A 22,367-nucleotide genomic window follows, 5' to 3' on the forward strand; every position below is an offset into this window, starting at 1 on the left:
GCTTATCGGCCAGAGGCTCAACAGCTCTGAGAGCCCCTAGAGCAAGAAGAAGTGGAGAGGGGCTTCCCTGGTGGCGCAGCAGTTAAGAATCCTCCTGCCAACGCAGGGGACACGGGTTCAAGCCCTGGTCTGGGAAGATCCCACATGCCACAGAGCAACTCAGTCCGTGCGCCACAACTACTGAAGCCCACGTGCCTAGAGCCCCTGCTCCGCAACAAGAGAAGCCGCCGCAATGAGAAGCCCGCGCACCGCAACGAAGAGTAGCCCCCGCTCGTTGCAACTAGAGAAAGCCCACGCACAGCAACGAAGACCCAACGCAGCCAAAAATAAACAAAATTAAATCTTTAAAAAAAAAAAGAAGTGAAGAAAATGTCCTTAGAAACTGTACTGGTGACATGATGCAAAATAACACAAAGATGTAAGATAAACACAGGTGAACGATGTAAGCATTTGTCAAGTCCATGTAGTGAATCAAATGAATAAGTGTGAAAATTCAATGGGAATAAGGACTTCAACCCTTCACTGGTGACATGGGTAAATTCTGATTGGCTGCTACTCCGACTGGCCACCCCGTTCCACCAGATGGTAAAGGCCAAAAATAAAAACTTCTGCAAAAGCAATTTAGACAAATTTGAGAATAGTATGACTACTGGCTCCATAATAGCTTATTAAGGGAAGTTACCCATGTTTGAACCACTCCCCTAAATTTTTAAAGGTGAGGCAAGAAGGGTCAACAGGTCCTCCCACGGTGACTCTCTTAATTCCACTCTCAGCGTCAGAAGGCTGGACTGGAAAAACCATTAGTCTGATGGAGGATGTAGATGCTTATGTTCTTCCAGGAAATCATTACAGAAAGCAATGATTCTCTCAGTACAATGGCTTTTAGTACTTCTGCACACTGAAGAGTTCACTGAGAATTATCATATCCACAGACCAAATTTTATTTAAATCCATTTAAAATTTAAGAGGAGTTACTCACCAGAAAAGTGTATTGGTCACCATTTTGTTTTAAGAAAGCAAACTGTCCTATAAGTCAAACTTGAAAGCTATCTTGTTATTTGTGTGTAATATGTAACAAATATAACCAACATCAGTGGCACCTTCCAACTTCTTCATGGGCCACTGTGACGGAAACAAATAGTAACATGTCCCAGGTGAAAGACAGTTGCATATCCCACTATAGGTCATACACATGGCCTGAAACCAGCCCACCCAGGGGAACAAATAAAGCAAAGATGCAACAAGGACCATCAGCTTTGTCCGGTCTCAGTGGTGAGAGGGAAGGTGCCCATGAAACACAAACATTTCCTCCGAACTAATAAATAAAGCATCAGGAAAATAACTGTAATAATCTTGTCATCTGTTTGGCCATTTGTAAGCTTAATTTAATTTTTAAGCTTAAGAACAGAAAAAAAAAAAAAAACTATGCCAATTAATGGGTATTTTTCCCCTTTCCAACAAGACAATGGAAGCTTTCTATTAACGAGCTCTGCTGACCCAAAGGTAAAGGTGTGCACTCTGCTGTGGGTATAAGTATTCTCAATACTGCAATTAACAATCTAGAACCAAGTCTTATCACATCAATGACTCTAAGTGCCTAGCACCTTTTTTTTTTTTTTTTTTTTTTTTTTTGCGGTACGCGGGCCCCTCACTGTTGTGGCCTCTCCCGTTGTGGAGCACAGGCTCCGGACGCGCAGGCTCAGCGGCCATGGCTCACGGGCCCAGCCGCTCCGCGGCATGTGGGATCTTCCCGGACCGGGGCACGAGCCCGTGTCCCCTGCATTGGCAGGCGGACTTTCAACCACTGCGCCACCAGGGAAGCCCGCCTAGCACCTTTTAAGATAAACAAAGAGAATGGACTGGTGATTTTTTTAAGTAGATGTAATTAGAAAAAAAACCCGAACTATCAAAATAGATTAAACCAATTAGTGTGTGTCTTTACTCTCATGAAGTAACACTTAATAACCTAAAGAGACACTGCTATTTTCTACTTGGCTGGGTAATCCTATGAGTTTAGGTAACACTGAACGCTGGCTGTACCAGCAAAATGCCCACTGACCTTGGACCCCACAAGACAACTGTGCACCACGGCCGCGTCTGTGGGAATTCAGTAATTCCCTGACAGATACTCGTATCTCTAGTGATGTCAACTCAAACAACAAATGATTAGCACTGACAACAGAAATGAACATAATCCCAATTAAATGCACTTCCTATCTATCACTGATAAGACCAGACAGGAAGCTGGCCCCAACCACAATCCTGCCCTGCACCCCGACTTTCTGCCTCGCTGCTGCCTCCCGCACGGCCTCTGGCCACACCAACGGACCTCTAGCTTTGACAGGTACCTTTGTGAACTCTCCCCTAACCTTTCCCACACCCCCATCCCACGCAGCAGGTTCCTCTCTCTCCTCGACACTCCCACAGCCTTCTGTGCACACAACAGGCCGCATTCATAGCATCGAGAAGCAGTCAGGTAGAGATGGCTCTACCCGCAGCGCTCTACTATAGGCTCTCCCAGGGCCCAGCTATGCTCGAATCCTCTCTGAACACCCCAGACCAAAACAGCATCGGGCCCATCGCGGCGGCATACATAAGACGGGAATTCAATAGAGAAGACCCCAAACACTTAGATGTGTCTGCCCTGTGCTTCCGCCTTAAGACTTCAGTGGGGTCATGAAGGAAAGACACCACTGCAATGGCACTGAGGAATCCAGAGGAGGACATGCAGTGGAGAACCTGCCATGTGGGTTTCAGCAGAGCAGGGTCTGAAATGGTGATACGGATGAAAATGTGGATTTCTACAGAATTCAACAAGCTTGTGAGAAAAAACTTCTAAGGGCTTAAAGCAACCCTTCCTTTCCATTCACCTGGGAGAATTTCATAGTCAACGATTCTGACCCACACTTACCATTTTGTGTTCCATGCAATCTGGTTTACTTTAGAATTAAAAATAACACTGCCCTGCCAGCAATGGAATCATCTAAGGGGCCAAGAGCTCCAACAGAGGCATAAAGGTTCCTCTCCTGATGTGGACCCAGTAAGAAAGGTTCAAAGGAGAATGAGCACTTCCCTTTCTCATCATCCCATGAGCTCAAAACATTACAAAGTCACATCCGCAGAAGGCACGCGTGTGTGCATGGTGCACGTGTGAGCATGGGTGTGCATTGCATGGAAAAGGGGAAACAGAGCAGGGCCCTCGTCATTTACAACACAGACAACGTAGTACACGTGCCACATTTTTTAGCATCTTTGCAGTAGCCAGCAGGCATCCTGTGATGATACTCAGACTCCTCCTCTCACCCTCCTGCCTTCCTGCACTGCACAAGGCAGGGCAAAGAACACTGGGCCCCAAGTCAAGGGACTGTTATTGTGAACCTGCTTTCCATTCACTCAGTTCCTCGCTTATTCTTGGATTCTTTCATTTCAGAAAAGAATACAGAGCAGATGGTGGTGATGGTTGCACAACAGTGAGAATGTATTTAATGCCCCTGAACTGTACACTTAAAACTGGTTAACAAGTTACATTTTATGTATATTTCATGATTTTAAAAAAAGTGTATAGAGTGCCCACTATGTGCCATTCGCTGAGCATATATTATTCATGCAATTATTCATTCATTCAACAAACATTTATAGAGTGTCCATGTGCCCAGAACTGTTCAAGATACTGGGTACATAGCAGTAAAAGAACAGAAGCTCAGAGTTTTCACTGTCATGGGGAAAACAGAGAATAAGTAAGATAAGTAAAATGTGCCATATGGTAGATAGTGATGAGTACAAGGAAGAAAATGAAAGCAGAGAAGGGCAGCATGGAAGTGTCAGGGCAGGTGCAATTTTAGACACAGGGACCAGAAAAGTCTTCACCAAAAAGGGTGACTTTGAGTAAAAATCTAAAGAAAATGAGTCAGCCATGCTGCTATCTGGGGTGGGGGGGGCGGGGCAAGGGGGACACAAAACCACATTCAGGACAAACAGCTCAGCAAGTGCAAAGGGCCTGGGGCAGAAGCAAGAGTGGCACTTCTGAAGAACAGCCAGAAAGTAAGTATGGCTGGAGTGGAATGAAGGAAAGGCAGAGTCACAGGAGATGATTTGGAGACAAAGGAGGATTCCCATGGGTGAGCAAAACCAACACAGGCCTTTCCCTGACAGCAATCAGTATAAGAAATAACCAAATTAACAAATAAACAATTATAGATAATGCTATCAAGGAAATAAACTGGGTACAATGAGAGAGAAAAATAGGGGAGAACTTTTTAGGTAGAAGAATTATCTAAGTCCTAAAGGAGGTGACACTTAAGCTAGGAACTAATGGATTCAAAGGAGTTTCCAGGTGCAAGGAAGGTGTTTGAAAGCCCTGTGGCCATGAGAGCTTATTATTTTAAAGAAACTAAAATGACGTGGATGTGGCCGAAGCATCACAGGCGAAGGAGAATGCAGACAGGGGTGCAGGGGAGAAGGTAGGGGTCACACAGAGCCTCAGAGACCCCAAAGGGAAAGCCAAGTTCAATTCATATAAGGACGATCTAGGAGAGGGTATGTAGATGGATGGGTATCATGCTCGGATCTGTATTTACAAGGCCATCTGGCCACCATGTGGAGAAGAGACGGGAGGCGCAGAAAAAGATGGAGGTTTAGATGGGGAGGCTGTAGAGATGACGAGATGTGGAGAGAGTCAAAATAAACCCAAAGAATAGGACTGGCTGGTGATCTCGATCGTAGGCTCAGGGATAAGAAGGGGTCCAGGAAGTCCTCGGGCTTGGAGCGACAGCACCTAGGTGGGTGGGATGCCATCTGTTAGGACAGGAAAGGCTGGGGGTGGCCAGGCTTGGGGGGATCTGGGCTCCTTATTGGATATGTGGCGTTTGAGATGCCTCTGAAACATACAAGTCGAGATGACTGACAGGTCACAGATCGGTATATAAATTAAGGACTCAACAGCAAATAGATGGCATATGAAGAGGGAAAAACCGACAGACAGACAAAAAGATCTTGATGACCTCAAACAAATCAGTCCACAGGCTGAGGAGCAGTTTTCTCAACTGTAAAACCAGGGTAATATCTAAGGCACTTCCAGGGAATTTGATGAGTCCCAGTCACTCAGGGTCAGAAATTCCCCACCACCTATTATTTGGAGAGTATGTGCTGAGCAGGCCAGGGTCCAGCAATGGTCTGGAGTACCCGCGAGAACCGAACAGCTTGGGATTCATGATCACTGTCACACGGGCCATGCTTTTTCTTAAATAAGCCTTTGCAGTAAAGCTCACTGTCTTACACAGAGAGGCACTTAAATTGGGGAGGTCCTAAAAAGACAAGGTTGTTTTCCCACTTAGGGTTCATGTTTAACCTAAGCATGCATCTGCAGCTGTGGTTCCTCTGAAGAGATGTGGCTGTCACCCTGTGACATTCACGGCCCCTCCTTGTCTAGCCCCCGACTCCATCTCAGCCTCTCCACCGACAGAGAGAGCCCCTCGCGACTCACATAAAGGCCTGTGTGAGACTGCGGGCTCTTGGCCACACCCTCCAGCTAGTACAACCAACTACTGATAGCCATGGTTTCCCAGTAAACAGTCCAGAGAGTTGAGCAAGTGAATCAATATAAAACCACTCTCTGGTTACCCCACTGCTCCCATCCCATCCCTACTACATGGCATAATCTACGTCTGCCTTTCAGCGGCTGGGGGAAAAGTAGTTATGAATGGTTCCATGTTTCTTTCTGTCTAAAGCCTGAATCTCCTTTTTCTTCTCCCCCAGAATCACCCACCACATCACCAGAGAAAAACACACAGCCAAATGTTGTCCTCGCGGACCCATCTCCAAAGAATGAGTCAAACACGCACAGGAAACTAACAGTTTAAACATTTCCCCACAACAAACTTGGTCCTAAGCTCTCTCTCCTGCCCTTTCAGCTTAAGAACCCCACCTTCCAAAATCACAAAACACCCAAAATCACAAGTGGCAAACAAGGACACGACTTAGGAATGGTGAGCTGTGTTCACAGGGAAGCTGTGAGGCGATCGCCAGCCCGATCCTCCCAGAGGAGGGTATGGCCTGGCCAGAGAACCATCCTCTCGTTCCTGGCTGGACCGGCCTCGTCCACGGCATCACACGGAAACACACTCTGACTCACCCTAATCCAGCTCCAGTCTCACTTTTTCCAGGAAGCTTTCTCTGCCCATTTTTAGCCTCTGCTAATTACACCTTCTTTGAAATCACGGAACTTAAATTTATCCTTTTCATTTGGCACTTACCTCATATTGTCCAGTGATATATATTGGGCTGTATTTCCCACTCAAGATCGTGCTCTTGCATTATCACTGAACAGTGTATGTGTGTGAATCCATGTGGCTGCTTGGCCGCACACGGATATGTGTGTTTGCACGCACTGTCTCAACTTCCTTGCTCAGACGCCTTCGAACTGCGGTCATTTGCAACCAACTCTTCTCCTCTAAGTAGGTACAATCAATAAATAATTATCATGAACATGGCTGCTGTTGACATTTAAGGTTCGAAGCCAAAAAAACTCCTGTAAGATATGTTTAAGCTTATACTGCATTTGTATTTAGTAGCATCACCTACACTTCCTACAGCTTACAGCTCAGGGCAATCAATAAAGAAGTTCAGGGGGCTTCCCTGGTGGCGCAGTGGTTGAGAGTCCGCCTGCCGATGCAGGGGACACGGGTTCGTGCCCCGGTCCGGGAAGATCCCACATGCCGCGGAGCGGCTGGGCCCGTGAGCCATGGCCGCTGAGCCTGCGCGTCCGGAGCCTGTGCTCCGCAACGGGAGAGGCCACAACAGTGAGAGGCCCGCGTACCGCAAAAAAAAAAAAAAGAAGTTCAGGTAAGTATCTCTAGGTCAAAGACAAGTAACCAAGTAGTGACTGGGCCCTCGCTGTACACTTGGGAGTTACACTCGGGTGTACATATAAAGGCATTTGAGAAAGGCCTCCCCCACAAAATGAGTTCCTCTCTCATTAATTAGTAGATTCAATTCCTCCAGAACATTCCATTCCTAAGCACTCTAAGTAAATTTTACTGAAAGGAGGTCCTTGAACTTTGTAGCAGAATAAATTCCTCAAAAAGACTCTGTAAGTTGAAACAATGTAAATCAAATCTAATTTTTACCACAGAAACAATGTTGTATTAAACAATCATGCTTTCAACCAAAGACAAACTGCCAACGTCTAAAAGGAAAAATTACAAAACTTTTTATTCCAAAAATTTTAGAATTGCAAGCAATCCTACAGATAGATCATCTATCCAACCAAGGACAGGAGTCTTGACAGTCATCATTATTGAACACCTATTATGTGCCAAGAATTATGCTAGATGCAGTCCATATCCTCAGCATTTAATTTCTCCCAACAGCCCTATGAAACAAACATCTTTTCATTTCACCAATGAGAGAAAACTAAAGCCTAGGGTTGCTATGTTTTGACTAAAGCTCTGTAGCTATTTAGTGGCAGCGCAAGAATTTAAACTCAGAAGAATCTGGCTCCAAAGTTAAGATCTTTCTATTACTCCAAATAGCCTCCCTACATCAATCATGAAGAATATACTTAACACTACATACTAAAAATGTCTGATACTAAACAGTGTTATACAGAAATAGTGATATCATTTTGCCAAATGGATTTATTTAGAGATTTCCAAGACCAGGACCATTGATGAAGGGCTGGAGCACCATCAGGGTGTGGTAACAGTGAATTATTAGTCTTCACTGAATAACGCAACCTAACACATCCACTCTCCCAGGTGCAGCAGCTACAGCAGGGAACAAAAGACCTCCCTTGTGGAGCTTCCATTCTAGCGGAGGGCACAGAGATGACAACCCCCCACGAGCAAGCACAGCAACAGCCTGTCAGTGGCAACAAGTGCTTTGGAGAACACGCAGGGCAAGCAGGACAGGACATGCCTCTTCAGAGACATGTGGATATACAAGCCTGAAGTGTAGGAGTGAAGCTGAGCTGCAGGGCCGGGGGAGATCAGCCTCTGCATACATTTGAAACGGCAGACTGGGTAAGATCACTGACGACGGGAATGGTGATGGAAAGAAGAGGAGGTCCGCTGCCTGCGTCCCAGAGCACGCCAGCAGGAAGAGGTCCAGGAGGACCAGGAAAGGAGGCTGACAGGGAGCAGCAGGGGAGGCGGAGGAAAACCCAGAGAGTGTGGCAAGTGAGAAGACAGTGTATCAAGGAAGAAGGGGGTTGGATGTGGAAAGTACTTCAGGTGCATCATATAGAGAGAGAGCTGAACGTGAACCACTGGACTTAGCAACAGGAAGATCAGTAGTCATCTTGACGAGAGCAGTTTTGAGAGTAATGGTATAGCAAAAGCATGATTAGATGAGTTCAAAGAGGAATGTGAGACGAGAACAATACTACAGGGAATATAGAAAATAACTCGAAAAGTTTACCTAGAGAGGAAAAGAGAAATATGGGTTCACAGCTGATGGCTGAAAAGGGCTCAAGAGAGAGTTTGTACCTAAATGGGGGAAATAATGCAGCATGTTTATGCATTGATGGGAAAGATCCAGTATAGAAAATAAAACCAACAGAACAGGAGAACTGCAATGCCATGTACTTGAACGGGCAAGATGGGATGCGATCTGGAGATCAAGTGAAGCGGCTGGCCTTGGCCAGGGGCATGGGTAACAGGGAAGCAGCAGTGGCACCTGCAGACAGAAAGGCAGACAGATGGGTGGGTATGGCTGTGCGAAGTCACAGAAGTTCTCCTCCGGTGGCTTCAGCTTCCTCAGGCAAGAGGGAAGTAAGGCCATCAGCAGAGAACGAGGATGGGAAGGAGGTACTGGAGCTTTAAGGATAGAGGAGAAGATATGAAATCAGTGTCAAGGAATGAGAAAAAGAATGGGCTTGATTAAAGATAGTATAAATGCCAGGGGCATGAAGTTCTCACTTGAGGTTGGTGATCATTTGAAAGATTACCAATCCATGTAGCTAAATGATGCGTGCAACCATGCTTAGCTGCCTCAGTGCAGGCATATAAGAGGATAAACAGTTGCAGTTATTCAAGTTTGGGGTCTTGCCAAGCTCGTATGCAACACTACCTCACCATCTTATTTTCACGGAAATTCACTGTCCACAAAGAATCACATTCTCTCACTTGATCCAAATATCACCCCCCATGATGTCTCTCCCTGTGTTAAGTAAGGACACTGAGCCTCAATTAACTTAAAGACTTACTTAGGGTCACAAGACTAGGTCTTCTGACTCCCAGGCCAACGCTCTGCCCAGACCATACTCCTTCAAGTCAGAAAGAAACCCATCAACTAGAACTCCTCATTCTCTAGGAATTCCTGACACAAGCTTGCCTGGAAAAACTGGCAAAAGCTTTGGCCCTTGCTTCTGCCTAAGTACCATCCAGCCACACCCCAGGCAACCATGCCAGACATGGTTTACATTTCATCGCATCAACTGCTTATTAGTGAGGATGTTCTAAACTACAGACCATTGGCTTCACTTATTTTTTATGAATACAGACTTTTCTATCAGTGGCTGTGTTATCTTCCCTTGATCTCTTACAATGCTCCTAGACTGCAGGTTCTCATTCTTCAGTAATCTGTGGAATTAACTAAAGAAACCTCAGCCTAAATTAAAGTCAGGACAGGCTACAGGGTGAGCTCTCACGCCCTGCCATGCATCACCAGTTACTCCAACAGGAAGGTGTTGCCTTCCTTACTACCCAGCACAAGAAAAACTCTCCGCCCAACAACAGCCCAGCCAGACAGTGTAGCAGCCCAACCAATGAGAAGCTTCCATACTTTGGACTCCCAGCTTCCTCCAATGAACTCCTGGGTTATTACAGCCTCTCCCAAGTCCCCCTTCTCCACTTTATCCCTACAAAAGCAAGTTCCCCTTCTTTGTTCTCTGGATTAGCCTATGGTCCACCATAGTTTGCATATCCTGTATCTCTAGTCCACTGGCTGTTCCTGAATACACCTGCTTTTGCTGGTAAAATAACTGGCTACACTATTATTAAAGTTGACAAACACTTGAGGCTTAAACTCTCTGATGAGGAGAGAGTAGGAACATAAGTATTTTGGAATGTGTATGAATTCTTTAAGGTCACAAGGGCACCACTGAATGAAGTAAAAGCAGTTAAGTATTTACTCAGAAGAGACTTTGAGGTCTGAACATCTGTGAATATACCAACTACAGAACGGGGTACACGTCTCTCTAATCCCTTTGTGTCCAGCATCACAGGAGGTCAGGTGAACGACAAAGGCTCTTTCACAATGAGAAACTTGTTCCCTACACATCCTGTATGCATAGTGTAAGTAATTCTTGTAAGTTTAAAGTGTAATTTTTTGACACTAATAATAGTAATAGATTTCACATAAGCCAAAGTTCACTTCAGCCATGTGTGATTGGTAAACATTTACTGAGTGGGTACCATGAGTCGGGCACTGCGCTAGGCCCTGGAGATTCTGCAGTGAACATGTCTCTTACACAAAACTCAAGAAAAGTACATAGTGGAATTCAGAGTGGAAATGCTACTTCAGCCAGAAGTTTGCATGCCTAGTTTACTGCTCTCCTCCTTGGGGAAGACAACTGCTACCTGCATCTTCTGTGAACAGATCGCTGAAGAGTCTACCGTGAGCAAAGCAGCATGCAAGGCTCAGTCCTAGGCCTTGAAGGAAGACGGCAGGGATGACAGAGGAAGAAAGTTAACCCAGATCCTTGCCTCAAAGAGCTTAGTGTGTAATGAAAGAAATATCCATGGAAAGAGCTACCTAGACAGTGCAAGTTTCCATCAGAGAGGCAAGCAAGACGCAGTGTGAAAGCTATTATTTTAGAGGTTGATCAGGGAAGACCTCTCTGGGAAGATGACCTAAGAGCAGAGACCTGGGTGATTAGGAGTGAATCTAAATATTTGGGGAAGCACATTCCAGGCGAAGGAGGGGCATTCTGAAGACTAATGAGGAAGCCATCATGGCTGGAGCAGACCGAAAAGGGGACCTCAGTAAGAGATGAAGGGGGACCAGCCCTGGCAGATGACATATTTCTTTGGTCCACGGTTAGACCCTGCTATGGTCTGCAGGCTGGAAAGACTTCAGACTGTCAAGTTTTACTTAGGGAAATGGCTTCCCATTGTCCAGGAATTCTCTGCCCCTCAGTCAAAAAGAAATAGAAATTATAATTTTCACAAAGCCTTATCATGCTTCACTTTGGCCAACTAAGTTGGGAAAGGCTATGACTTAGAGCACTGGTATTATTTGAAAGTTGACTGCGATTTGCAGCACAAATGATACTTTCTACAGACAAAAGGGTCACAGGAAAGCAGCGTGTGCCTGAACACGTATCATACACATCGCATTTGATACTCCTCTGATAGAACATCTGGAGAGTCAAAGTATTCCCAGTGGAGGTCTTCTAGTTCAATTTCTTTGATAGAATCAAAATAACATAAGTACCAAACTGTATATCAGCCATTTAAGACCAACTGGGTGCTATTACCTCTTACTTGGTGAATGAGGCAACTTAATTCATAAGATGCAATATCTTGTTTTTCAACTTATGGAAAGTGTCTAGCACATAGAAAGTGCTCCATAAGCACTTGTTAAATAAACTAAAGAGAAAAAAAATCCATGAAGGAAAAGATGAATAAATTAGCTACATTAAAATTAAGAACTCTGTTCATCAAAGGACACCACAAAGAACAAAAGGACAAGCCACAAACTGGGAAAAATATTTGTATAGAATATAATTGACAAAGGATTAGTAGCCAGAACGTATAAAGAATGTCAGTGAATGAATAAAACAAAGGCAATATAGCAGGAAAAAGGGCATAAGACTAGACAGACACTTCACAAAAGGGGAAAACTAAATGGCTATATAAAAAGATGCTCAACCTCCGTAGTCACAGAAATAAATATTAAAGCCTCAATGAGAAACCATTTTGGAACCATTAGATTAGAAAACTTAGAAAGCGTGACATCAGGTGTTAACAAGAATATGAAAGCAAATCCGACACTTATACATTAGTAGAGGAGAACATAAATTTACATGACCCTCTGGAAAACAAGTTGCTGTCATCCAGTAAAGCTGAAGAAAAGCACACACCTTGCCACTCCACGCCCAGATGATCCTTTGCACATGTGCACCAAGAGAAATTCAGAAGACTGTGCACTATAGCACCATTTGAACTAGGAAAAAAAGGAAACATCACAAATGTCCACCACCAGTAATGTATAAATATGTCAAGGTATATTCTAATACATAGCAATGAAAACAAAGGAACTGCAGACGAATTTCAGAAATGTAATTGAGAGAAAACAACAAGCTAGAAAGAATGTATTCAATCTAATTCCATTTATATAAACTTCAAAAACGTGCACAACTAAAAACAGGTTGCTGAGGGATTAAAACAAACGCGGTTTAAGGATCAAGAAAAGTAAAGAAGGATAAGCATAAAATTCTGGATAGTGGTCCCCTCTGTGTGGGGAGAGAAAGGGAAGAGTAGGGGTATACAGAGGAGAAGGTAATGGTGATTTATTTAATGGGGACTGTAAGTCTGCTGATTTTCACAGTATCTTGAGTTGAATTTTAAAGTATTTTATAAATATTCTTTAGTATCAACGCAAATAAAAAAAGAAGAACATGATTTCCTTCATCTCTAAACACAGGCAAATTCTATTACAGGCCCAGCTGTCATGCTCTTTTCTTGGTTTTCTCTTCTGGACTCCCACTGGCATTCCGTTCAGCCTTGGATAAGCAAAGCAATGGTAAAGCAAAGTGGTAAGATCATACCTAGGTTCTAACTGTGGCTTTACCACTCACACAACTGCATTATCTTAGGCAGACTGCTTACCCTCTTTGTGCCTCAGCTTCCACAGCTATTAATAAGGAACAATAATGGTATCTATGTCACATGGTTATTCTGAGGATGGGATGCATTCCTATGGTCCACAGTCCCCTACCAGGAACTTCTGGGTCTGGATGGGTTTTAGAATTCAGAATTTTTCAGATTGCAGAAAATGAATACCTAACCATCCCAGAAGGATCTGGAAAAACACCCTATAACCAAATACTTCTCATGTTTCTTCAGTGGAACATCTGAAAATTGACACCAAAAGGGACAAAAACTATATTATAGTCTCACACGGGCTCAAGAGAATTTGAGAGGATAAAGAAAATGCCGTAAGCCTGAATTGTGGTAATAGTAATACAACTCTGTTAAGTTTACTGAAAAATCACTAAATTGTACTCTTAAAGCAGAAATCAATTCAGGTCATGTTTTATCACTAAATGGGTTCATTAAAAAAAATCCAATTCAGTTTTACAGATCTTTAAATTTAGAGCTGCAGATCAGAAAATATGGACCTGTATTTGTCGAGCTCTCAGAACAGATAGGATGTGCTCAACGTGCAAGTGTGTATTATTATCAATACTATTATTTCATTCAGCCCAGGGGTGGGGCAATTCTTCACTGTAATGTAATCCCACACACACTGCAGCCCAACAGTGCTCTCAGTACTTGTGACAATTACAACCGCACATTTCTAAGTACTGAAGAAGAGTGATGCCAGTTGAGAACCATTAAGCCTATTAAACTCTACATTTCTTAATGGCAGAAACCATGTCTTGCTCATCATGGTAAAAGGAGACTACTTTCTACCAGAGCGTGTACGAAAATCACTAGCACAAAGCAGCACTCAAATGTGACTTGGTTTCTCCTCTTTTTGATTTTTTATGACTGTTTAACATTTTCCATTTTCATCACATTTGAAAGAACATTAAATCAATGACATAATTAAGTCATGTGATGTGAATAACTTTTTAAAATGCTAGAGTGAACGAAGAAAGCAACGAACATTTTCATATTACCCCATCAAGTCTTTAAGAAATGCTTTACTATTTGCAGAACAGGCTTCAAACAAGGTATACCAGTACCTCATCAAGACCCACAGATTCTTAAGCATTTATTGCTGACTTCCACTGATAGAGTTCAAAGAAAATGGCACGAACTTATGTGGTGAACACTAAATCAAGCAAAGTTCAGTCTAGGAGTATACTGTGAAAAACTGAAGATAAAAAAGAAGTGCTATGTTTATTCTCTTTTTCTTTATAGCTACAGAGCTCTAAGTCAACAGCCATCACAGTGTGGTCCAGGGCCAGGCTTGCTCCTTATGGCTCTCCCCAGCCCTACAGGCACCACCTCTTCCCAGGGTCCCTGTCCATGGTTATGATGCTCGCTGCCAAAAATCCACAAAACAAAACCCATGAAACCCACAATGACAGACAGACACTGGCTGGCCCAGTCCCCTATTTTATAGGCAGAGAAATTAGGACCCAGAGAAACAAATGATACATGAACTAGTCCAGACCAGAACACAGAGGTCTTAAGTACCAGGTCTTTTAATGACCTACACAGCTATCAACAAAGGCCTCTTTGTAAGGACACAAGTCAAACTGGAGAAAGGAGACCTTCACTGCCCTAGAGTTAAAAGCAACAGCACCGGTACCGGACTGGCTTGGATACAAACCCCAGTCTAGTCATGACTTGGACCGTGTAATCCTCTCCACACCTCAGTTCTTTCATCCATAAAATGAGGATGAAAGCATTTGCTTTAAGTAATATGGGGGTACGCTGACACAAAATGTAAAAGGCCCTCACTCTCTACACAACCTAAGAAACACAGAAAAGGATTGAAATGCTACTTTGGTTTACATATTTCATCTATGAACACTCCATAAGATTTCTGGAACTTCTGTTGCTTTCCTACCTATGTTTCTCCATAACGAGTTAAAAATAACCCCTTATGATCAAGAACGGTTGTTGGTTAGGGTCAGACAGACATCCATGACAAGAGCCAGGTGTCAGCAAACTTTGGTCCATGGGTTAAATCTGGCCAACCACCTATGAAATGGTAGTAAAAATAAAAAGAATAATACTTCGTGACACATGACAAGAATAAGAAATTCAAATGTCAGTGTCAATAAAGTTGTACTGGAACACAGCCATCTTCATTAGTTTCTGTATTGTTTATGACTGCTCTTACACAACAACAGCCAAGTTAAGAAGTTGTGTCAGGGATCGTATGGTCACAGAACTAAAAAGATTTACCATTTGGCCCATTACAGAAACAGTATGCTAATCTCTCCTTTAAATTAAAGTGAGCTTATTAAATGATAAGTATTATGTGAGAATACCATGATACATGTTATGAACACATCCTACGATCTCAGAAAATCAGACTTGGTAAACCCCATCGTAGCCAGGGTTTGTTTTATAAAAGATGATGTTAAGACTAATATGGACACTCCAGTTCCAGGCAAGATGGATTAAGAACACCCACCTAACCTCTTTAACTACATGTAAATATAAAAGCTGGGTGGAAAACATGGAGTACCTGAGAACTCTGAAAAGTCAATGGTAGCTGGCAGACTGAGGAAGAAAACTAGAACACAGAGGACCACCAAACCAGTGGTGAATTTTCCGTTGTTGTTTTTGTTCTCTCTGGTATCACCCGGGCTGAATTCAAAGGCCCAGCACCCAGAAGTGCTCACTAGGTAAGGAAAGAATGAACTTGGAAGAGAAACCCTCACATTCCAGCCCAAGGAGCAAAAAAAAAAAGTAACTCCTAATCTCCTAATGTTCAGAGAAATCCCCTGTATTGGTTTTGCTTTTTTCTGATCTCTCCTACCTCAGCACCAGACAACCCCACAGAGCCATAGAACAACAGCAGAGGTGAGCAGGCACCTAACTCAGAGAAAGGGGAATGATTTTCTCTATGAAGAACTACAGTTCCACAAACAAGAGGATAAATCCCCACTGCTTCTTTTCCTCACTGGCCTTCTGCTGCTTGGATCTGCACAGTCACAGAAAGTACACAGCAGAGCAAGAGAAACACAGTCCTGTACTTCTGGCTGGAGGACAGCAAAAGAGGGCCTCAGGGAATCAGAAATTGTCAGAGAGATTGCAGAGAGAAGGGAGCTAAGGGAATTTATCACAAAGTGGTATATTAATATATGGTCTCACCTCTGAGCTGTTAACCATGTATCTGATCCTAAACAGCATGCCAACAGCTTTGAGATTTGCACTTTGGAAAAGATGATTGCTCAGGTCCCAGACTGGGCAATGGAATACACACATGGGACAGATTCAAATGACACTGAAAAGGTTTTGAAAACTGAACTGATGTTAGAAACACAGCGCATGGAATGCAAATCAAAACTTCCAACCAGATCAATCGTCTGCTTACAAAAGAAAAAATGAACAGTCTCTGTAAGATATAAACAAGACCCAGAAAAGCACAACATAATATCCAAATGTCTAGAAGATAATTTGAAATTACTCAGCATATGAAAAACCAGATAACTCTCAACTTGCAAGGAAAAGGACAATTAAAAGACATCAACCTCAGGATAACATAGGTATTGGAATTATCTAACAAATAATTTAAAGTAGCTATTATAACCATGTTCCAGGAAGTAAGGCTGAACACTGCTGAAACTAATGGAATGATAGAAAATTCTAGCCCTGCCTCAAAAAAGACATGAAGAAGAACCAAATGGAAATTTTAGAACTGAAAAATACAATACTACATTTTAAATGTCACTGGATGAACAAAGAATTACCAAGATAGACAGAAACCCAGGGACATGTAGAATAATACCAAAAGGTCTAACATTCATGTTGTCAGAGCCCCAGAAGAAGAGAAGAAAGAGTGTTATGTGGGCAAAATATTTGAAGAAACACTGGCTGAAAACTTCCTGTATTTGTCAAAAGGCCTAAACTGACGGTTTAAAAAAACTCTGCAAACCCCCAAACAGGATAATCTCAAAGAAATCCATACCCAGACATATCATAACTGCTAAAAACTAAAGACAAAGAAAAAGATCTTGAAAATAGCCAGAGGGAAACAGCATGTAACATATAGGCAACAGAGGACTTCCCTGGTGGTCCAGTGCTTAAGAATCCGCCTTCCAATGCGGGGGATGTGGGTTCAATCCCTGGTTGGGGAACTATGATCCCACATGCCACGGGGCACTAAGCCCATGTGCCGCAACTACTGAGCTCATGCACTCTGAAGCCCACATGCCACAACTAGAGAGCCCATGAGCCACACCTGCTGAGCCTGTGCACTCTGCAGCCCGTGTACCACAGCTAGAGAGAAGCCGTGCACTGCAACAAGGAGCCTGTGTGCTGCAACAAAGGATCCCTCATGCCGCAAGGAAGATCCCACATGCCGCAACTAAGACCCGACACAGCCAAATAAATAAATTAATATTTTTAGAAAATATATAGGAAACAATGATTTAAATGACTTCTCAGAAAAAACCATGGAGGTCAGAAAGTGGAGAACGAGTATTTATAAAGTGCTGAAAGAAAAGAACTGTCAACACAGAATTCTATAAACATCCTTTGGAAATGAAGGTGAATGACATTTTCAGAGGTTGAAAACTAAGAGAATTCATTTTCAGGAGGCCTACTATAAAAGAAATGCTCTGGGCGGGAGAGGGAGGAGATAAGTTGGAGATTGGGATTGACAATATACACTACTATATATAAAATAGATAACTAATAAGGACCTACTGTCTAGCACAGGGAACTCTACCCAATACTCTGTAATGACCTATATGGGAAAAGAATCTAAAAAAGAGTAGATATATACATAACTGATTCACTTTGCTGTACAGCAGAAACTAACATGACATTGTATATCAACTATACTCCAATAAATTTCTTTTAAAAAAAAGTAAAAAAAAATTTTTAATGCTGCCAGCAAATTAGATAACCTACATGAAATGGACAAGTTCTTAGGAAGAAACTACTAATACTGATTCAAGATAAAATAGAAGATCTGAACAGGTCTACGATAAGTAAGGAGATTGAAATAGTAACCAAAAACTTCCCACAAAGAACTGCCCAGGCCCATATGGCTTAACTAGTGAGTTCTACCATATGTTTAAAGAATTAACACCATTCTTTCATAACACTTCCACAAAAATCAGAAGCCTTACCTTGATATCAAAACCAGATAAAGACATCACAAGACAAAAAAACACTATACATAAAATCCAACAACCAAAAAAAAAAAAAAAAAAAATCCAACAACCTCTAATGAAAAAACACTCAACAAACTAGGAATAGAAGGAAACTTCTTCAATCTAACAAAAGGTCATTATGAAAAAACCATAGCTAACATCATAATTAATGGTGAAGGACTGAGGACTTTCCCCCTAAGATCAGGAACAATGGATACATTTAAATGAAATGCTAACAAATACTCAAATAATCCAAAAGGAGGCAGGAAAGGGGCAAAAGAAGAGTGAAAAAGAGACAACAGAATAATAAAATGGTGGGCCTAAATATAAACATATTGATAATAATTTTGAGTATAGATGATCTAAAAACACTAATGAAAATACAGAGACTGTCCTTAATAAAATAAATCAAAGATGACCTAAACAGAGAAATACACCATGTTTATGAATTGGAAAATTCAGTATATAGCTGACCCTTGAACAACATGGGTTTGAACTGTGCAGGTCCACTTATATGCGGATTTCTCTCAATAAATACATATGCAGTTCTATATGATCCATGGATGGTTGAATCCGCAGATGTGGAAATACAGATATAGAGAGCCAACTATAAAGTTATAAGCAGATTTTTGACTGCACCGAGGGTCAGCACCCCAGCCCCTACATTGTTCAAGGGTCAACTGTAGTTGAAGTGTCAATTCTATCTAAATCTATAGATTCAATGCAATCAAAATCACTATAAGCTTTTTTGTTGAAACCAGTAAGCTGAATCTAAAAATTTATGTGAAAAGGCAAAGGAACTAGAATAGACAAAAACAATTCTGAAAAATAAGAATAAAGCTGGAAAACTCAAACCATTCAATTTAAGACTGACATTAAAGTTACAGTAATCAAAACAGTGTGGTACTGGTGAAGGAACAAATTCATGGAACAGAATAGCAAGTCCAGAAGAAGTCTCAAGTATGGCCAGTTGATTTTTGACAAATGTATAAAGAAAATTCAATTGAGAAAGGATAGGCTTTTCAACAAACGGTGTTGGAACAACTGGACACCCGTGTGCAAAAAAAGACCCCCTCAACCTAAGCCTCATACTTTATTCAAAAAGTAACTCAAAACAGATCACAGATTTAAATGTAAAACTATACAACTTTTAGAAATAACACTAGAGAAAATGTACATGACCTGGGAGAAAGTATAATCCATCAAAGAAAAAACTTGAACAATTAATGTCACCAAAATGAACACTTTTGCTCTGTAAAACACTTAAGAGAAAAAAAAGACCAGCCACAGAGTAGGAGAAAATATCTGGAAATTACATATCTGATAAAAGACCTGGAATCAGAATATATGAGAACTCTCAAAACTCAACAGTAATTAAACCAAACAAATGATCCAACTTTTTAAATGGGCAAAAGATGGAAATAGACACTTCACCGAAAAGGATACACAGATGGCAAATAAGCAGATGAAATGATGTTTAGCATCATTATCCGCTAGGGAAATGAAAATTAAAACCAAAATGAGATACCACTAAACACCTATTAGAAAGACTAAAATAAAAGGTACTGACACTATTAAGCGTTGACAAGGATGCGAAGTAATTGGAACTTTCGTATGTTTCTGACGGGAATGCAAAATAGCACCGCCATGCCACTCTGGAGAACAGTTTGGCAGTCTCTTATAACATTAAACATACAATTACTATATGATCCAACAATTCTACTCCTAGGGATTTACACTAGAGAATTCAACACATACTCACACAAAAACCTGTATGTTTATAGCAGCTCTATTGAAAAATCACCAAAAACTGGAAATAAATGAAATTTCCTTCAACAGGTGAATGGATAAGTAAACTGTGGTATGTCCATAAATGTAATACTACTCACCAATGAAAAGGAACTACTGATACACACTATTGAACATGGATAAACCTCAAAGGCATTATACTGAGTGACTGTATTTACATGACATTTCTAGAAAAGACAAAGCTACAGTGATGGAGAACAGATCAGAGGCTGCCCAGGGTTGCGGTGAAGGGAGAGTGTGACTACAAAAAGGCCAAATGAATAAGTTTTGGGGGTGATGGAACTGTTCTGTGTCCTGATTGTGGTGGTGGATATAAAAATTTATGTATGTGTTAAAGCTCACGTAACGTACAACAAAAACAAACAAAAAAAAAGTTTACTGTATGTTAATTTTTTAAAAATAAATAAAAGAGTCGTCTGGGCAGGGTCTATCCACATAAGACAGAAAAACTAAGGGGAGAGAAAGGAGCCCTCTGTGAGATGCAGGTAGGTTCTCTGCTGAGAGGCAAACAAGGTCTGAAGAGTCTTCCTTCCCCACAGGTCATCTGCAACTGATAAGAGAGGCTAAGTGAGAAATGGAGCATCACTGAGAATGACTTAAAGAGGAAAAGAAAGATGAGTCAATACAGCATTAAAGGAAAAAGCTATGAGCTTTAGGTATAGAAAGTCATAAATCCCCCTTTTATACTTGCTTTTTGTTGACTTACTTCTCTATTCCCTGGGAAGAACCTCACAGGAAAATAGAAAAAGCAGCCAGAAGGAAACAGGGGAAAGGGCAGGAGATCCACCCTCCAAATTGAACTGTCAGCACAGCCCTATCCTACATCGTGTTCTATCACTGTGACTGAGATCCTTGTGCAAAGGTTCAATATCTTCCACAGTTTTATAAAATATGGGGCCATAAAAAAACATAGCTGGAAGTTCCAGTATTGATACATCTCACAAATGTGTGACACGAAATGCTTGATAAATCTTTTTTTCAGTTTCTAATTCAATCAGCTGGGTACAGCCCCCTCATGAGACACTGCTAGACACACTACCCAGACCCCAGAAATAGTGGGATAGAGGCTACAGGAAACATGATTTTGCTCCAAAGTCATTATAATTTTTCACCTTTATTTCAGTATATGTTCTTCAAATTTTCATATAATCCTACATACTTGCCAATAATGTTAACAGAACGCAAGTTTAAAAGGAGAGGGGTGTTATTTGTGATTAAATGGATGCGAGAGCGTCAAGGGGGACTTTGCTATCACTCCACCCCCAACAGAACCCTTTCCCATTCATAATCAGAAACGGTCACTGAACTCAACAGATGCAGGGATCAGCTTTAGCAATTATTAATCAACAAAGTATTTATTGATTTCCTACTGAGTGCAAGACCATGTGCTGGTTCCTGAGTGGTGACGAAGGGATAAAATGCCAGCTGCCAAGGTGTATTAACCTCACGCAGTGAAAACCACATACACTGTGCTGTGGGAGAAGGAACAAAGAACCACCTAATCCCTACCCTTGAGGAGACTAAACTGTAAGCAAGGAGGGATGATGAATGCATCTGCAAAAGACCTAGGAAGCAGTAAGGAGCTCGAAGTGCACATTCAATCTCACAGCCATTCTGTTGGGCTGAAAGAAGTGGGCACAAGGAAAGGAGTCTCTTGAGTTCATCAGGGAAAGTTCACAGAGAAGTGAAGTCTGGGGAGAAAGACCCATTCGCGATATTGTGCCTGGAGAGAAGAAACAGTCCCCCCATCTGTTAGATGATGCGAGGCTAGATGCAGCACGGTTTATAGGAACTGCAGTGAATCTAGTTTTTGTAAAACCAGTTCACTGGCTCATAATTTCTTCTACTTTTGTAAATAATTTTTATTATCTAGCTTACATATCTTTTTCCTGTGGTGTGATACTGAAAATTCCAGTTTTAAAACCCACATGCACACACACAACTTAAGACACTTTCAAAAAGTATTGATATTTACACAGCTGTGTTTTGTAGCATAATTTTCTAGGTTAACACAACTTTCTAAGTAACAGAAACTTGTATGAGTATGGAAAGCTCCTATCACTTATCGTAGTCCCTAGAAGAATCTTTGACCTTAATCTTAACAGTCCTAATTTGTACCTTCTCTTCCAATCAGATACTGGCTGCCAGGGAATCAAATATGTTGACTGAATAGGGCTAAATACTACACAGTCTGGAAGCCTAGCCTATGTGTGGTGTGTGTACCCGTGACTTGCTAAATAGCTGAGAAAAGACCCTATTTAGAGTTACACTGCTTCAACTGCTTTGAGAACAAAATGGTTCTCGTTACAAATTTTTAACGTAACAACTCTCTTTTTTCTAATCAGAAGGTATTTGTAGAAATTTTCGAAATCACACACACACCCTTACTATGTTCTAAAGAGACACATGGGCAACTGCGTGGAGTCCCTATATTGTGAATGGTCTCAAGATGCTCATACAAGACATATAAACAGGGAAGCTCTATCTACCTAGGAGAATTTGTAACTTTGCCATTATTTCCTCCTCTCCAGTATACATACGTGCCTTG

General features: G+C 41.8%; 1 protein-coding gene across 3 annotated transcripts in view; it reads right to left on the reverse strand.

The window, feature by feature from the left end:
• CACNA1D (calcium voltage-gated channel subunit alpha1 D) overlaps positions 1-22,367 on the reverse strand; it is a 318,418-nt gene that overhangs the window by 218,858 nt on the left and 77,193 nt on the right. The gene's annotated exons all lie outside the window — the stretch shown is intronic.

This window comes from Lagenorhynchus albirostris, chromosome 10 (genome assembly GCF_949774975.1).
Source record: "Lagenorhynchus albirostris chromosome 10, mLagAlb1.1, whole genome shotgun sequence".
Taxonomy (NCBI): Eukaryota; Metazoa; Chordata; class Mammalia; order Artiodactyla; family Delphinidae; genus Lagenorhynchus; species Lagenorhynchus albirostris.